At 41.3% G+C, this 19,057-nt stretch overlaps 1 protein-coding gene across 10 annotated transcripts in view; it reads left to right on the top strand.

Annotated features, from left to right (window-relative positions):
* Positions 1 to 19,057, top strand: part of PTPRM (protein tyrosine phosphatase receptor type M) — an 898,578-nt gene that overhangs the window by 124,373 nt on the left and 755,148 nt on the right. The gene's annotated exons all lie outside the window — the stretch shown is intronic.

The following is a 19,057-nucleotide window of genomic DNA, read 5'->3' as shown; positions in this document are numbered from 1 at the left end:
TAGCCGCCGCACAGGATGGGCAGGTGTACAGGATGACAACTCCTGTACTGGGATAACACATATATCCCTTTGGTTCATGTTAATCGGTTGTTTAAATGGTCAGATCCAAATACTTTTTATGTTGTTACTGATGAAAATTAAAGACCTTTTGTAATATGGTTGTTTAATTTTTTTTTATATTTAGTAAAGTAAATGGCTCCTTAAAATCCCACCACTAGGGGTCCACATACCCACTGGGAAACAAAACCAGTCCTGCATCAGGCTTGTCCAGGAGTCATGGATAAAAGATGACTCATGGACAAAGCTGCATAAGCAGACACACCAATCACCTCCCACCACCACAAGGGTGTTAGAGGCATAAAAATTAGATGTACATGGTCAGGATTAGGTACTGAGTAACAGTAAAAAGGACAGCCAGTAATAAAATAAGAAAAAAAATGCATACTATTTGATGTTTGCTTAGTCCAGCAACACTTCGGTCCTGTTTACTCCCCTGTATAACACATGATCCCTGCTCTCTAGATGATGTGTTATAACACCCTGCAGCCAGTCACTGGCGTTAGCAGTAGTCGTCAGGAGACCACGCAGACCAGTGATTGGCTGCCCCATATGTTCAGGACGTCATCAAGGAAGTAGGCAAAGACAATAGAGAGGACCAGAGCGGATTGAGCACAACAGGAGCATTGGAGCTGGAATGGTGAAGAATTTAACAAGCGAGTATGAGTATCGTCTTATTTTAACATGTTCGGCTGTCAGAAATTTCAGCTGGACAATCTCTTAAAGGGGTACTCCGCTGTTAGACATCTTAACCCCTATCCAAAATATAAGGGATAAGATGTCTGATCGCGGGGGGCCCGCTGCTGGGGACCCCCACGATCCCCCCTGCAGCAGCCCGGTACCTCAGCAGCCCAGAGCTAAGTTTTCACCGAAGCTGATGATGGGCAGTGCAGGGGATGGGGCATCATGATATCATGGACCGCCCCCTCGTGATGTCATGCCCCACCCCCTTAATACAAGTCTATGGGAGGGGGCGTGATGCCCATTCCATAGACTTGCATTGAGGGGTGGATGTTACATCATGAGGGAGCGGGGCCGTGATGTCACAATGTCCCATCCCCTGCACCGCCCATCATCAGCCTCAGAGAAAACTTAGGTCCGGGCTGCTGAGGTACCGGGCTTCGGCAGGGGGGATCGCGGAGGACCCCAGCAGAAGGCCCCCCCGTGTTCAGACATCTTATCCCCTATCCTTTGGCGGTGTACCCCTTTAAGAGGAGCCTTTCCAACTCCCACATTTATGGCATATATATAAGCCATATTCCCTATAAATCTGTGATAGATATGGTCCCTCTGGTGGTGTGGTATTGAGGGGGAGCAAACTGAACTTTACACCATGAGCCCATGAGCTTTTAGCTATGCGTGTTTCCCTTTTTTTCTTTACCTTATATAAGACAACCATTTTTAGGTCATCTTACATTCTATGATGGCAGATAATACAGCAGTTTTCATCAACTTATGTGACAGAAATGAAGAGCCTTTGCTTATGACCCCTTCTGCACCACACTTAAATTATAGGTTAAAGGAAAACAGTCATCCTGTTCACCCACACTAAATCCAATACACTGGGTTATAGTGTGGGTGAACTGGAGACCGATGAGGCATCACTGACTACAGTACGTACTTTCAGTCTGGAGATATGTCCCTCCGAAGATCCACTTCTATCTTCTCTGAATTGTGCGCTGGAGGTGTGCCCGCCGGCTCAATTTGAAAATTCTTTGTCGCCGGTCACACGAGCGATCAGTCAACGTGCCTCCAGCACGCAGTTCAGGACATATCTCCGGACTGAAGGTATGTATTTTAGTCAGTGACCCCTCATCAGTCTCCTGTTCACCCACATGAAAACCCAGTGTATTGGAATTGGTGTGGGTGAAAAGTAGGGATCGACCGATATCGTTTTTTAGGGCCGATACCAATAATCGGTGGAGGTTAGGGCCGGTAACTTATACCGATATTCCGGTATAAGTTATAGGCTATTTTTCCCTCCCGCGACACCGCTGCAGATCATTGATTTAAAGCGGGCGCTTTATATCAATGCACTGCAGTGGCTTTTGCGGTGCCATAGGCCGCCGCCACCACCCGCTTCTCTCCCCCTACCTGTCAGGTTGGTCCGGGCCATCCTTCCTTCCCGTAGTGTCCGGCGGCATTCCGGGTGGAGGGTGAACCGGTCCGGGCTGTCCTTCTTTTCCGGGGGTGCTCTTCTCTACTCCGGGCAGGCTCCGGCCTAGTAACGTGGGGCATTATCTGCATATCGGCAAGGTAATTGCCGATACCGATAATGCCCAAAATCGTGATTATCGGCCGATAATATCTGCCATACCGATAATCGGTCGATCCCTAGTGAAAAGGATGATGGTCTTCCTTTAAAGGGGTACTCCAGTGCTTAGACATCTTATCCCCTATCCAAAGGATAGGGGATAAGATGCCTGATGGCGGGGGTCCCGCCGCTGGGGACCCCTGTGATCTTGCACGTAGCACCCCAGTTAAAATCAGTCCCCGGAGCGTATTCGCTCCGGGTCTGATTACCGGCGACCACGGGGCCGGCAGCGTGTGACGTCACGCCTCTGCCCTCGTGTGACGTCACGCTCCGCCCCTCAATGCAAGCCTATGGGAGGGGGCGTGACAGGATAGGGGATAAGATGTCTAAGCGCCGGAGTACCCCTTTAAGCAGTGATCATTGGGGAAGACATTTTTTAGACAGTCTCACGGATAACATATATGATCTTTAAACCCTCTTGACTAAGTAGCTGAAGGAATGAACTACATTAATTTTATTATTAGTCAGATAGCAGTCATTTTATACAGTATTGTTTAGCAGAATACATGTATTATTCATGTTAGAAATAGAACTATTCTTTACATAGATCAGTGTCACTTCTGCACTACTGAACAATTGTGTTAACATAGTTGCTTGTGACAGCCTGTTTTACTAGTGGACATCTCTCGGCAAAACGTCTGCAACATATAAAGGCAATAAAATTAGTAAATTGGGATGAGACAAGCATATGTACAGTATATGTAGATGGAATGAGACAGAGCTCCATAGTACTGTCTTCAACATACATTTATATTCTGCTAAATGGTTTTGACACCAACTTATTTAATTTCTAAAGTTTGTTGAAAGCCTGCCTGAGTTAACACGGACATCACATCTTATTTTCCACCAGTGTAGAAACCTTCTAGTTTACACTTTGTCAACTTGCCTTTTCTTCCCTTTTCACTTTAACAAATGATCCCATGCACACCAGCTAAATGTCTAATAAATCCTTAGGCAAATCTAGGATGGTTTGTGTGGAACTGACTTTAAAAATTTTTGATGGAACATTGCCCTAGTCTGTGAATAGTTGTCAGATTGAATTTATTACTTGTGCTGCCATCTCAAAGATGTGCACTTAGGTCCTTAGGGATCAGTCTTTCTATAAAGAATATGGTTTTGGCTATTGCAGTGTCACAGTCAATCAATTATTAACAGTGACACACTCCAGCAACTTTGTTAGCGCCCCATACTGAAAACTTTTATTTTTCTGTTGACTTGTTTTGAACATAGCAGATAAGGATTTCTCAGATTGATTGAGTGATTTATAACGGTGCAGTATTCTGACCTTCCGTCTGTGATCCTTGTAAGAGAATGTATCTACAAGAAACACAATTTATTTTGTAATCCAATATAATTTAAGTGTGGTGCAGAAGGGGTCATAAGCAAAGGCTCTTCATTTCTAAATCATCCACTTATGCTTGATACAAAAAAAATAAAAAATTACTGGAGAAGCCAATGTTTGTGTGAATATATAATATATAATACTTAGTTTTCCAGGCAGGATTCATCATATTCACCTTATTAATTTGTCAGTACTGCATTAAAATGACAACTATCCTCACCTAATAAAAATAATTTTAATATAACATGAATATCATGGCGACTTTGAGTGATGGCTTTGATGCTGATGCATAAAATAGCACATGTCCAGTCCAAACCCTATAAAGGCCCAGATATTGAAATAGTGCTGAAATTTATTCCACCAAAATGAAAGATCTTTGACTATGGTGAAATAAATTTCAGCAGTATTTCGCTATCAGGGCCTCCTGACTTTGCTGTCTTTCCTTCCTATATGTTAATTGTGATCCGAAGTGGCAGCCGGTTACATCACATGCATAGACGAATGGCGTAAGATGCAGACTCTTTTCCTGTACTTGTAAGCCCATGACTAGATAGGGCTCCTCATCATGAACATACCTTTCTATCTCCATAGTTTTTGAGCGCTGAGATAAAAGCCTTCTTGTTATTATACAGATGAGGTACCCAGGAGGTGTTCCCCAGTACGACAAGAACCATTTTTGGCCAAACATCTAGCCAAACATCAATCCCTTTCCTATGATATTTGTTCTTATGAATATCCATTTTTCTTAGCAAATGCTCCAAACTGGACAGGAGACAAAACAAAAACTTTTATGCATTTTCAGAGCCCATGATATGCAGTTTACAACCTGCTCCTAGTTTTAGACTTAGCTCGTGTGGTTATATCCCTCCCAGTAATACATATTTAGCATGTGTTTTGTACAGAATGCTGCTGAAATACAACAGGCTCAATGGAATTGAGGTAAGTAGAAGACTTAGGCTTAGACTGTAGTTTGTAACTGACCTATTCACAAAGACACTTCTGCTATTTTAACATGATTACCGATATATATCAAAACTTGTGCTGAGGAAAAGTTGAACAGTTGGCCAAAGCAACCAATCACAATGCTTCTTTCGTTTTTGAAAAGGCCTCTGCAAAAATTAAAAAATCCATCTGATTGGTTGCTTTGGGGAAACTGGTCAACTTTTCCTCTGCACAAATTTTGATAAATCTCACCCAAATGTGTTTTATAAACTTAGCTTGTAAAAATACAGGATCCTTAGAATATGCCAAATAAAAAAGAATTGCTTTACTTGGGAACATTTTAAAAGAAGAAGTAATATATTTCTGATATGTACAAACATTCAAATGACTTTTTTATACTGAATTTTCATTACCTATGCATAGTTTATTGCCTAGATTGTAAATAGAATTTGGGAAGCAGACAGTTCCTGTTATATGCATTTTTATAATACCACACTAATAAACGGTTTTTCAGAATTTCTTCTTTTTTCCAGAGGCTATGTTTTTCCACATATTTTATGCTCATATATATTTTAGAGATTTCTAGCGAATTGCCTTTGGGACAAAAGAAGATTAATAGTAGAGATAAGTAAAACATTGAAATTTCATTTTCTGAACATTCCAGTGACTCATAGGATGTAGAGCTACTACTAAGATCAATTCTCTCACTGGAAACCTTACTTTAATGGGGCCGCACTGTAGTTCCCTGCACAGCAGATGACCAGGACAATCTATGTGCAGGGAAAAACAGTGAAGGGAATGCAATTCTAAGCAATCACTATGGCTTCTTCTTTCTTCTGATGTCATATGCTATCACTTTATTAGATGATAATACTCATTAACTCCTTAAGGACCCAGGCATGTTTTGCACATCTGACCACTGTCACTTCAATGATGTCATATGCTATCACTTTATTAGATGATAATACTCATTAACTCCTTAAGGACCCAGGCATTTTTTGCACATCTGACCACTGTCACTTTAAAAGGGTATTCCAGGATTCTTTTTTATTTGACTGTGCTACAGGGGCTGTAAAGTTAGTGTAGTTCATAATATAGTGTCTGTACCTGTGTGTGATGGTTTTCTCACAATTCGTATGTGATTTTCACTCCCAATATTTATTTTTACCAGCATACAAAATGCCTATTGTCTCAGATTTTCCTAGGTTGCAATGTGGCCGAGACCTGACTCACTAGTCAGCTGATGACAGGGAGCCTGTCTGCTTCAATGGGTGGTGTGATCGCTTGGTGAGAGAGAGATCAATCTGCAACTAAGGCAACAGCTGTAGGCACCCTGATTGAAAACCACAGGTCTTTTGAATGGATGCAGCTCATTTATGTTTTACTGGGTGGGGTGGCTGATGTGTGGGAAGGAGGAAAATTTAATTTTGGGATTTGTAGTCAAAAAAGAAAACTGAAATAGGAAATACCAGTTCACAAAAAGCTAGCCACAGTATTATGGTAATCTCACACCATAGCCATTTAGCCCCAAGACAAGTACAGATCTTTCCTAAGCATGTCCATGTCCACGAAAATCACCTTATGGTGGATAACCCCTTTAAGCATTAAGAACTCCGGGATGCTTTTACTTTTCATTTTGATTCAGGGACTGATCATAAAGTTGACATGTTTTTACTTTTAGAAGACATCAGAGGGCTTCAAAGTTCAGCAGCAATTTTTCACAAAATTTTCAAAATCGGAATTTTTCAGTGACCAGTTCAGTTTTGAAGGGGATTTGAAGGGCCTTCATATTAGAAATACCCCATAAATTACCCCATTATAAAAACTGCACCCCTCAAAGTATTCAAAAGGACATTCAGAAAGTGTGTTAACCCTTTATGTGTTTCACAGGAATAGCAGCAAAGTGAAGGAGAAAATTCAAAATCTTAATTTTTTACACTCGCATGTTCTTGTAGACCCAGTTTTTGAAATTTTACAAGGGGTAAAAGGAGAAAAAGCCCCCTCAAGGATTGTAACAAGGGTTACAGTGAACCTTAACACCCCACAGGTGTAAATAAATGTGTAAATAATTTTTTTTTCCTTTTCACTAAAATGCTGATTTTCCCCCTATTTTTACATTTTTACAAAGGGTAATATGAGAAAATGCCCCCCAAAATTTGTAACCTCATCTCTTCTGAGTATGTAAATACCCTATGTGTGGATGTCAAGTGCACTACGGCGCACTACAATGCTCAGAAGAGAAGGAGTCACATTTGTCTTTTGGAAAGCAAATTTTGCTGAAATGGTTTTGGAGGGCATGTCGCATTTAGGCATGTCGCAAAAAATAAAAAACACATGGCATACTGTTTTGGAACTACACCCATACACCCAGAGGATGTAAATGTACATCTTTATGTGCTGGGATTTGGTGGATTGGTGCTTGCGTCATGCAAGGCAGGTCCTGGCTGCTATCAGTGAAATTCATTATACATTGTGTGAAATTGTAATACATTTTCTCCACTCCACAAAGTTCTACGGAAAAAATTAATAAAATGACCAATGATAAATTCCCCCCTTTAACCTTTGTATGACATAATGGTCTCCAAGACACTTAGCAACAAATTATTTGTCATACCAAAGATAAGTTTTTTTTGTTTTTTTTGCCTATGAGATATTGTTTATTCTAAAATGAACAGTGTGCATACTTGATACAACATTTCAGAGCTTAAATTTATGAGTAAGCTATCATAGTGTAATAGCATTGTACCCAAAGCGGCTTTTCTTCATAAACCCTTACATTTAATCCCTGAAGCCAGTAAGGAGCATGCTGCCCTGGGAATTAACTTGAGATTGACGATAAGAAACAGGCCATAGTTAATGACAACCACTGAACAACCGATAGATAAATAATATCATTGCAATGTGGCATAACATTTCATGAAGCTTCTAAGTAAGTAGAGGAGAAAGGATTGTGTAAGGATCATCTGTAAAGATATGTGACCTTGACTGGGATCAGTGGAAAGTATAACAGGCAAATATTGGTTTTGCTGCCATTTGGAAGAAATACTATGTATGCAGGATTGTAACTTACAATAGATTTTCCATTTACATAGTATTTGTGTATTGGATAGTAAGAGTACAGCCTCCAAAATGTATATTTATGACTATGTAATTGGTAAAGGATTGAACATAAAGGATACATTCACTTAAATGGATTATTCTAAGATTAAGATGTAACACCCATCCACAGGATAGGAGCTAAGTGTCTGATCAGTGGGGTCCCAGAAGTTGTGACTGTCATCTGTTAATGGAGCCATAGTACACATGCGCACCTACCACTTGATTCCTTCACCATGGGTCTTCTGAAATATTAATTCAAGACTGTGTTGTCTTGACTTTGTGCATAGGGTCATTTGGGGAGATTTATCAAAACCTGTGCAAAGGAAAAGTTGCTGAGTTGCCCATAGCAACCAATCAGATCACTTCTTTCATTTTGCAGAGGCCTTTTTCAAAATGAAAGAAGCGAGCTGATTGGTTGCTCTGGGCAACTGGGAAACTTTTCCTCTGGACAGGTTTAGACATATCTCCCCCATTGTCTTGCTGGAAGGTGAATCTTTTCCTAGTCTAAGGTCTCTCAGCCAGTTGTCAAGTAGGTAGAGTTCAAGTGCCAAAATCTGGCATGCCTCCTTGTTCATCCTCACCTTCCAGCCACTCATTGACTGATGTACAGAGCTTGATCAGAAAACCACTGGCTAAGGGGGGGGGGGGGGGCGGGGGGACGACACCACTGTAAATGACTGAGCAGGGCGGTTCCAATAGGGACGACTCATCACATGAATCAGGAAGCAGCAGTGAGGAGCAGGGAACTGGAGGAGATTAGCAGCTGCAGGGGGCTGGGGTAGTATGACTTATGAATAATTTATTTTGAACATGTCCCTAACCATGTGTAAGGAATGATATGTCCTTTGGACAAACCCTTAATAATTTCACATTTATACAGAAAACGTATGGGATGCTGAACCATAAGGAGCATTTTTTATCAGAAAATTAGAACTGCCAGTAAATAAAAGTCCATCTATTGTCACTTTGTTGAAAACTATACTAAACATAGATGTAAGAAAGTTGTAGAATTATAGCTCCTGTACAGGTTGCCACTAGACTCCCAAATAGCATGACATAACCCCCATGCCACTGCATAACTTAGTAGATTTGAAGTAAAGGCAGCCATATTGGTTGTCATCAAGATTTGGCAAAAAAACTGATTGGCCAAACATATATTTCTATTGTTGAATTCTTAATTTCTTAGTGAAATGCTCTTTAAAGTTTGCTAGCTGTGAAGTTCAGCACTGGCTTTGTTATGCTGGCTGTACTGTATGTATATGAGAAAGATTCTGTCTCACTAACACATTATTTATGTTGCAAAGCAGCTTTTGTTCCTGAGCTTCTCTTTTCATGGAGCTTCTGGCTCCCTTTGTTCTCCGATTCTGGTGATGTCCTAGCTAGCATCAGCTGCAGATGTAGAGGTTACGGTGCTACAATTAGAATGTCATAATTATGCTGTGAGTGAAGCATTTGGAAACAAATACAGTCCTTTTCCTATTATCATTTCCTTTTAGTTTGCACAGATGTAATATAAAACTAAAATTACTCTGGCAAAGCTTAAAATTACAATAATTCTTAAAGATTCCAATGTAAAAAAAAACATAATCAGTGCTATCAAGTATATTACAAAGCTCTTTTTTTCCAATAGCTCCATTGAACAGGCATTTTGTGTAAATGGGTGATAGTGGGTGGGTTGGCTGTCTCAACCTCTCCACATTTATAGCGCATTTTTATGAGTGTGTAAAGAAAGTTTCTAGGCTTTCTTTTTTCTCCCGAACACTGATATTATTGGATTATATAATGATACATGTTTTGGTGTTTCTCTTATTTAGAAAATGCTTTAATAGTAAATTTAGTAGGAGGAAGGAGGATGATAATGAATAAGCCATCTATTGTTGTGATTTTTCAAGAACTGATGACCCAGGAGCATGCCATGTATGCATGTTTTTTTCCTTTTCCCACATCAAAGTACAATACAATAATATGCCATTAAATAGATTTATTAATATTATAACCAAAGGTCCCTTAATAGTATGGCGTCCAGATATGGGCATTGTCATTTGCAAAAAATATTTTCTATAATGTAGATAATAACATTATATGTATATTTGTAATATACATGTGTTAAAATGTGTATATTTTGGGTTGAAAAAATCCTCCACTGTCCAGAACACTGTCTTGTTCCTGCAGCAATTGCCTTTGTGTCTCTGTACCAAAACAAAATACAGGAAGTGTGAGCAGGACAAGCAAAGCTCTGTGCAGACTTCCAACTTGTGAGTCAGCCTGCTCTGAGAGCTGGGGTGCACAGAGTATTCACTTGTCAGCTCTGAGGAGTGAAGGAGGAAGTTCACACGTGAGATATGTGGGCAAACTTCATCGCATGTGGAAATTCCCCCTCCTTCTCAGGGAACTGCAGTAAAATCCTGGATGAAAACCAGGATTTAAGCACACAGGCAGGATCAGCACCAGGTGAAGAGTAAGCTTGGAGCATTTTTTTTAATTTTATCTCCTGCCAGGTTCACTTTAAACATATACCGTACTTCAGGGGCTTCACTAGGCACAGAAAAGCAACTGGAGTCACCACACTGACATCAGTTAAATGGGAAATCTGGATGGCTTCACTGTGAGCACTGGGATGTGCTTCTTACACAGCTTTTTGATGGCTCATATTCTGTACCTTTCTCATTCCAGCACTTTGCAGCATTGAGTGGCCACCAATACCCTTAATGAGTTTATAATTGGATTTTTATTATTTACAGTCATTGGTTCTGAAGTGTGTGGGATACAGAGCATGCAGTGGTGCAAAGCGTAGGCTGTTGAGCAAACACCTTCTGAGCAAACTCCTCAATTCATTATAAATTACCAGTGGACGGGGGAATGAGTCTTTATGTCTGTGCTGTACATTGCACCTCCCAGTGTTTTCTCCTCGAATAGGATGGGTGTGCAAAGTTGTAGAAAGGGGGAGATGCTATATAGACCATATGCCCCATTGTATATCTGTACAGTGGGATATGTCCCAGCTTTCCTTCAGAGGTCGGTATTCCATCCAACATATGTTAGATGTAAACAGGGCCTAAAAAGGAATGTATCATTCTGGAGTTCAGGCTAAGGATGATTAACTAGACTTCATACTGTATAGATCTAAGAAGCATTAGGTCTCATCAATATATACACGTTTTAAGACTTGAGATGTAACCAACACTGTTCCGATTTACACAGATTGTAACAGTTCACCCCAAAATTAAATAGTGCACAACAAACAATGTATGAAGATATATATTTTTTATTGAAGATAGTATTCATTAAAAGCATTACATAAAAGACATATATGGCACCAGAGCACAAACAGGACGGTGGGATAGGACAAAGACCCATAAACACAGGGGCTCAGACCCAAAGAGCATAATGCAAGTAAATAAATTATGTGAGTGGTCACAGAGTACAAGCACAAAATAGAAACAGAAAGTACTGATAAACGATATTGTTCATAAAGAGAGCAACCAACATACATAAGAAAAAGGACTGAACAATTGCACACATCACATAAAACCCTGTGTGGAGCCAAAACCTTACCCACCAGACCCCAATGTAAGTTTCACTGCTTATCGCTTTGTCAGGGGTTTTGGTGTTGCACATTTACATGTACCCTTAGTTGGTGTCGTGGTTTGTTTGGTGACTAGATTGTAACAGTGGTGAGAAACTAAAACTATGGAGAGATTTACTTATACTATAGTCCTAAACTGCAAATTCATGAAATGTATTAAGAGGCACATGTAAATTTGCAGTAACATTTTCTGTTTTTAATAATTAAATAGCTGTCGAATACTTACTGGCCGTGTTCCCTCACTTCTAACCTCACCCACTTTTAGTGGAAGAAGAGAAAAGTGACAAAGTTAAGTGCAAATAGAACATGCACAAAAATTTGTGACTTTCTCTCCCACATGGGACATTCTTTTGTACAGTTTGTCTGAATTAGGCCATAGACTGTTACACGGACTTTAAAAATAAATGGAAGTTGGTAGAGATGTGCTGTCCATGACATTTGTAAAATAATAATGCCATGTTTTAATTTATGAATTAATATCAGAAAACAGCATGTTTCCCATAGGCCAGAAGATAAGGAGAATATTGATTTGTATTAATTTGCTTGCTATTATGACAAGTTTGTCTTTGTCACATTGTTTGCAGGGATACTAAGAATAAGTTTTACCCTGCAAGAGCTATACAAGTGAATGTTTACTTTACTTTTAAAAGCATACAAACGTTTCTTGCACCCTGTGACATTGTTTTCTGTGAGAATCAACCCCCTGGAAAGGCAATCAGACATATTCATGATTGACTCACCTATGTGTCTCTGGTCATGGATTCAATTTCAGGATGATTGGTCTAATGTTCCTTACTTACAAATGTATTGTACATTATTAGTAGACAGATGACTTATCTGATCTAGTGATTTATATGAAGTGAATAACACTTTAATATAGACAATTGTCAATTGCACTTGTCCAAGGGTGATACAGTATTAGGTAACAAGTGAACAGTCAGTTCTTAAAGTTGATGTGTTGTCAAGGTAAATGGGGATCTGTTAGCTGCAATTCATTTTCCAAACTGCTGACACTGTTAGACGAAACACTGTTAGGGCAAGGAGATACATGATACATTTTCACATCCATCTGTGCTTCCATATTTTTTTTCGGGTGCCAAGTGTCAAAGATAAGTTCCCAAGCTCCTAAAGTACATTGGCTGGAACAGCGATTCTGGAGAAAATACGTTTTCAGGGGAAAGTGACAACAAAAAAGCATTTAAGCTACTTAATCAGGAAGGCAGTGAAGGAACATCAGCAAGGGTTCATGAGGGATGGATCCAGTCAAATTTACCCGAGGAGTCAAACTTTATGAGGAGGTGAGCTCAAGACTGGACCAGGGTTAATCGCTGGATGTTGTATATCTTGATTTTTCCAAAGTGCTTGCTACTGTGCCACATAAAAGGTTGGTACATAAAATCAAAGTGCTTGAGCTGAGGGGAAATGTAGGTAAATAACTGGCTCAGTGAGAGGAAACAGGGTGGGTATTAATGGTATTAATTGGAGGCATTGGCTGTGAAGAGGCAGAAAAGGTTCAACACTGATGTAAGGTTATGCACATGGGGAGGAAAAATCAAAGCTGGGGTTATGTATTAAATGGGAAAACATTGGGGACTACTGGCATGGAAAAGGATTTAGAAGCTTAAGTCTACAGTAAATTTAACTGTAGTGACCAGTATAGGACAGCTGCTGCCAGGGCAAATAAAATCATGGGGTGCATCAAAAGAGGTATAGATGCACATGGTAGGGATGTCCCGATACTAGTATCGGTATCGGGGCCGATACTTTCCATTTGCATGGTATCGGGGACTCATTTAATGTCCCCTATACCATGTCCAATACCTGCTTCCGCTCCGCTGCCCCGTTCTTCCATCCTCCCGTCCGCATCATAGTGTTCCATGGAGGATTATGTGACACACCCATCACTCCACCTCCTCCCCTGCGCCCAGCGTAACGCTACGGAGGAAGCAGAGTGACGTATATGTCACATGCTCCTCCATAGGACGCCATGATGCTGACGGGAGGACGTGAGAATGGGGCAGTGGAGCGGCAGCACTCGACAGAGGACTGCCGCAGATGAGCTGTCTGCAAGGAGGGGGGCTGCTACTAATGTCTACAGGGGGGCCTGCTGGTGTCTAAAGAGGGGGACCTGCTGTTGTCTACACAGAGGGCCCTGCTGCTGTCTAAATGGAGGGCCCTGCTGCTGTCTAAACGGGGGCCCTGCTGCTGTCTAAATGGGGGGCCCTGCTGCTGTCTAAACGGGGGGGTCCTGCTGCTGTCTAAAGGGGGCCCTGCTACTGTCTAAACGGGGGGGGGGGGCTGCTGCCGTCTAAAGGCGGGGCCTGCTGCTGTTTAAATGGGGGCTCGCTGTCTAAAGGGGGGCTGCGGTCTACGGGGGGGGGGGGGCCTGCAGTCTACAGGGGGTCTGCTGTCTACAAAGGGGGCTGCTACTAATGACTGCCGGGGGGCTGCTGATAATGTCTGCAAGAGAATATTACCTACTATTAAAGGCAATCTTACAGCAGAGTTACCTGCACTAACCTAAATTTATAGGTAGGTAGTGCAGGTGCCGGTTTCTACCGCTGCTCACCATGTGAACGTCAGCGCAATCGCTCCGGAGACATCGGTCTCGCCGCCAATGCAAATTCCCTGTTCTGCCCAAAGGAGAAGAGAGAAATCTTGGCTCATACTACAGCAGCCGCCTCCATTGTACACAACAAGGAACCCACATATCAGTACAGTAAGCAGCGCCAGAAACTTCGTCATCTGGTGTCAGATTCCCTTTAAAATATAAGTACTCGTACTTGGTATCGGCGAGTACTAGAATTAAAGTATCGGTACTCGTACTCGGTCTTAAAAAAATGGTATCGGGACATCCCTAGCACACGGCAAAGAAATAATTCTAATCACTAGTCAGACCACACATGGAATACTGTGTACAGTACTGGGCACCAGTGCAAGAATGATATTGTGATGCTGGAGAAGGTTTAGACTGGCAACCAGAGTAATAAGGGGACTGGGAGGTCTACAGTACACCGAAAGATTATCAGAATTAGGGTTATTTAGCTGGGAAGAAAAGCAAAAAAAAAAAAAACTGCTTAGGGGCAACCAAATAACTATGTTAACATATATCCGGTCCCATGATCTATTTATACCCAGGACTGTATCAATTATATCTTTTACAAGGGGTCTTCTTCTATGTCCAGAGGAAAGAAGGTTTATACTCTAACACAGACGGGGGTTCTTTACTGTAAAAACAGTGATACTATAGAATATGGATCGACCGATTATTGGTATGGCCGATATTATCGGCCGATAATCACGATTTTGGGCATTATCGGTATCGGCAATTACCTTGCCGATAAGCCGATAATGCCCCGCACCGCCACCCCCCCGACCCGCCACACCGCACCCCCGACCCACCGCACCGCACCCTCGACCCACCGCACCGCGTCGCACCCCCCCCCCCCGTGATGCTGGGTGGTATGGTCGGGCCCCTCCCCCACCCTCCGAGTCAATAGAAAAATTAAACTTACCCGTAATGGGGGTGGTCCGGGCCATCCATCCTTCCTTCCTGTAGTGTCCGGGGTAATTCCGGGTGAAGAGTGAACCGGTCCGGGCTGTCCATCTTCTCCGGCGGTCATCTTCTCCACTCCGGGCAGGCTCCGGCCTAGTACGCTGCATAGACGCCGCTACGCCGTGACGTCAGGTGCGTCGCTGCACACGGGCGTCACAGCGTAGCGGCGTCTATGCAGCGTACTAGGCCGGAGCCTGCCCGGAGTGGAGAAGATGACCGCCGGAGAAGAAGGACAGCCCGGACCGGTTCACTCTTCACCCCACGGACTATACAGGAAGGAAGGATGGATGGCCCGGACCACCCTGACAGGTAGGGGAAGAGAAGCGGGTGGCGGCGGCGGCCTATGGCCCCCCAAAAGCCACTGCAGATCATTGATTTAAAGCGCCCGCTTTAAATCAATGATCTGCAGCGGTGTCGCAGGGGGTTAAATAGCCGATAACTTATACCGGAATATCGGTATAAGTTATCGGCTATCGGCCCTAACCTGCACTGATTATCGGTATCGGCCCTAAAAAAACGATATCAGTCGATCCCTACTATGGAACTCTCTGCCAAAGGAAGTAGACATGTTGAACTTAAAAAGTTCAAAAGGGGCCTGGTTCCATTTCTGGAGAGTATTAACATTACACGTTATGGATACTAGATTTATAGAGACAGAACATTGATCCAGGGATTTAGTCTGATTACCATATTTTGAAACTGTAAGGATTTTTTCTTCTGTTATGGAACAATAGGTATCAGCCTCATAAAGGTTTTTTGCCTTCCTCTTGATCAACACAAAAAGGACACAATAGGGTTGTACTTGATGGACTTTTTTTTAACATTATGAACTATGTAAAGTTGTCCTACGCCATATGTAAATTAGGAGGCGAGGACATTTTCTCCAGGATCTCTGCCAGCCTTGCAGACTTCCAGGTATAGAATGTAAGCTGAGTTTACCCTATATAAACTGTTGCCAATGATTATATAGGGTAAAATCTTTTGACAGGTTCCCTTATTAAAAGGGCCAGCTCTGCCTATAGGCAGAATTAGCTGCCGCCTAGAGCGCACTCTTTATGGGGGAGCCGCTCTGCCTGTAGCAATAAAGTTAGCCTGCCTCTGAAGCAACCGCTTATCCAGCTAAACCCTGCCACCAAAGTAGTAAGGTGATTACATGAGGAAGAGGTTTGTTACAGTGTGTCAACCCAGTAGAAAGGAGATTACATGAGGAGGGGGTTTGTTACAGTGTGTCACCCCAGTAGTAAGGTGGGGATATCAAAGGGTGGATACAATGGGCAGGGTCAAGGGGTGGCAAAATTAGATCTCGCCTAGGGTGGCAAAAATGTTTGCACCAGGCCTGCTTGATAACATGCCGCTGACTGTGGGAAAGCTGATCCCAGTCTGTACACACGTTTTGACCATAAGTAAACCCATTTATTTATTATAAAACCTTATTCAGAATGTTACAATAAGGTACACCCTTAAACCCAACTTTCATTACAACATAGTTTAACAGGAGGTCTGTAATCTGGAACCTGCTATTATGAGTCTTAAAATAATACGACAATGTATATTTGCTACATAGCTGAGATGCATCAGTACAACCATTTATAGCAAACCTATAACCTCACTAGAGTTCTCTATACCGAACAGGCCAGTGTTTTATAGCACAACATGTATAGTGTCTAAACAGGCCATAGAAGTAATGGTTTTCTCCCGGAATAGCCATTCCAATATGTTTCCCCATATTTAAATTTGCATAAATTAGAAATATCAAAACAAAGACAAGAATTATTTTAATACTAGGCATTACCATCCTATAGCTGATAAAGACTATGATAATGTATAATTATATTGTTATTGTAGGCCAAATGTTATGAACCTTCATACATTTTAATACCCCCCTCCTATTTGATATGCTTGTCTTCATAGCATGTCATATATCTTCACCTGTTTAAGCATTATTCTCATCTTTCTTCCCTCCAATCCTGCTAATATTAAAAATATTAGTCTTGCACTTGCAGCAAGTCATTCGCTAATGATAGGGTGTAATGTCACAATGATAATAGATACATCAATCCAATTAGATAGATTTTCATTTCTCACTGACACTAAGTCTTCACAATCTGACATCTTTAATGAAGCAAATTAATGTTGACAGAGATATTGACATGGCTGGCACTGCAAGGAGATGCGTAAAATATTAGCTACATTTCCAAATGGAAAATATGCTGCCACACAAATTATCTTCTGTATACGGGCGATATATAATTAATTATACTGTAAACTCTCCTGTCAGCAACACCTTCCCAGGGCTTTCATTTGTTTAATGGATAATGGTGACATTTAAGGTTCTCAAATTCATCTCCCGAGCCAGCTCACCTGCCTCTTTAATGCTGATTCTTGTTTTTTTTATTGGTTTGTGGACACTAATAGCAAGTTATACCAACATTGACAAGTGATGAGTTTACTGTACTCTGAAGAGGATGACAATTTTTGATTTATGGTTATTCAATATTACATTGCTTTGGGAATTAAAAACTCCCAGAGATCTTTTTTCTACTTCTTTGGTTGGTTTAGAAGAGCCTCTGTTCTTCCACACTCTCTTTTAGTCACCAGTATACATAGGGGCAAAACTACCACCTATCATACCATTGTAGCATATCCTATGACAAATAAGGGTCATAAAGGGGATGGTAGGAGAAAAGGAAAACAAACAACTTCTACTCACACGGAGCTACTGAGTCCCAGAGGAAGTTCCTGGTAACATCACTTTACAGTGTGCACAGAACTATGCAGTCAATCACTGGCCTCTGTGGTCTTATGCAAGTGCGGTTCTGGACCCAGAGTGAGCTGTCAATGCCCCACCGCTGCCATACTGATTGTGCCGCTCCCACTTAAAAAATCTTAATCCTTCCAATAGTTATTAGCTTCTGAAGTTTCTGTCTAACTGCTCAATGATTATGTCACGTCCCGGTAGCTGTGCATGATGGGAGAATATCCCCATAGGAACTGCACAGCTCCCGGGACGTGAGTCATCAGAGAGCAGTTAGACAGAAAACAACAACTCAACTTCAGAAGCTAATAACTATTGGAAGGATTAAGATTTTTTAATAGAAGTAATTTACAAATCTGTTTAACTTTCTGGAGCCAGTTGATATATAAAAACAAGTTTTGGCCTGGAATACCCCTTTAACACTTGCTGCTTGTATCTGGACACAAAGAAAATGTCTGGTCAGCCATTCTATGGTGCGTACCTCCACAGATAATGGTAAATCAGCTGAATGTAGTAGATCCTTTGCAGTTCTGTGTTACAAAAAAAAGCAGTTTTATTGCTTTTGTTTATATATCTGTTGTTTCACCCTGTGTGTACTTATGTAGTGCACAGTATCATGCCTGTTAAGGCCTAATAGACTTTTCTATATAGTTGTAGAATAGCTTTTACTCCCTCTGCCAACAACTTAGGTGCCGCAGTCAATATTGACTGTGGCCTAATTTTAGACCTTTTATTGAAGTATATTGAAGGGTCAATATTGGGAAGAAGGGGTTGGCGATTTATCATAAATTTAATTAATATACATATGATCTAAAGGGAAAACAAATGAAAAAACCAAAACATACTGTACCTGCTTTCTTCCAAAAACAATGCCATATCTGTTGTGTGTGGTATTACGTCTCAGCTCCATTTACTTCAGTGGAACTGAGATGCAAGAGAGGCACTGTTTCTGAAAAAAAATAGCTGTGGTTTTCCTAATCCTGGAAAACTCCTCTAAAGTTACGCCAAGGCTGAATTCTAGTGTGCATCCTCCAAATACCTGTCTGGCGGAGAACCACTAAAGACTGATATGTTGCTGCTGCATGCTGGATTTAGCAGCGAATACTTCCTGAAACTACAAATACCACCCACTGAAAATTACCATTGGAAATAAACAATGGGGACATGCCTGATTCGTATATTTGGACATCTTGTATATTTTATCTCTATATAAATATTTAGGTTCAATGATGCATATCAAAGGTTGAACCATACCTCTGTTCTGAGCAGCATACTGTACATTATAACTTGTAATAAAAAATGGAGTTCACACCAAAGCAAATTTAAGGCATGTTAGTACTTACTTCTAACTAAAAGAGGAAGTAATGTGGGGAAGAAGACAGAAAAAATACTGTGGGATATGGAAC

This window comes from Hyla sarda, chromosome 5 (assembly GCF_029499605.1).
Source record: "Hyla sarda isolate aHylSar1 chromosome 5, aHylSar1.hap1, whole genome shotgun sequence".
NCBI lineage: Eukaryota > Metazoa > Chordata > Amphibia > Anura > Hylidae > Hyla > Hyla sarda.
This window is presented reverse-complemented; position numbering and strand designations above follow the sequence as displayed.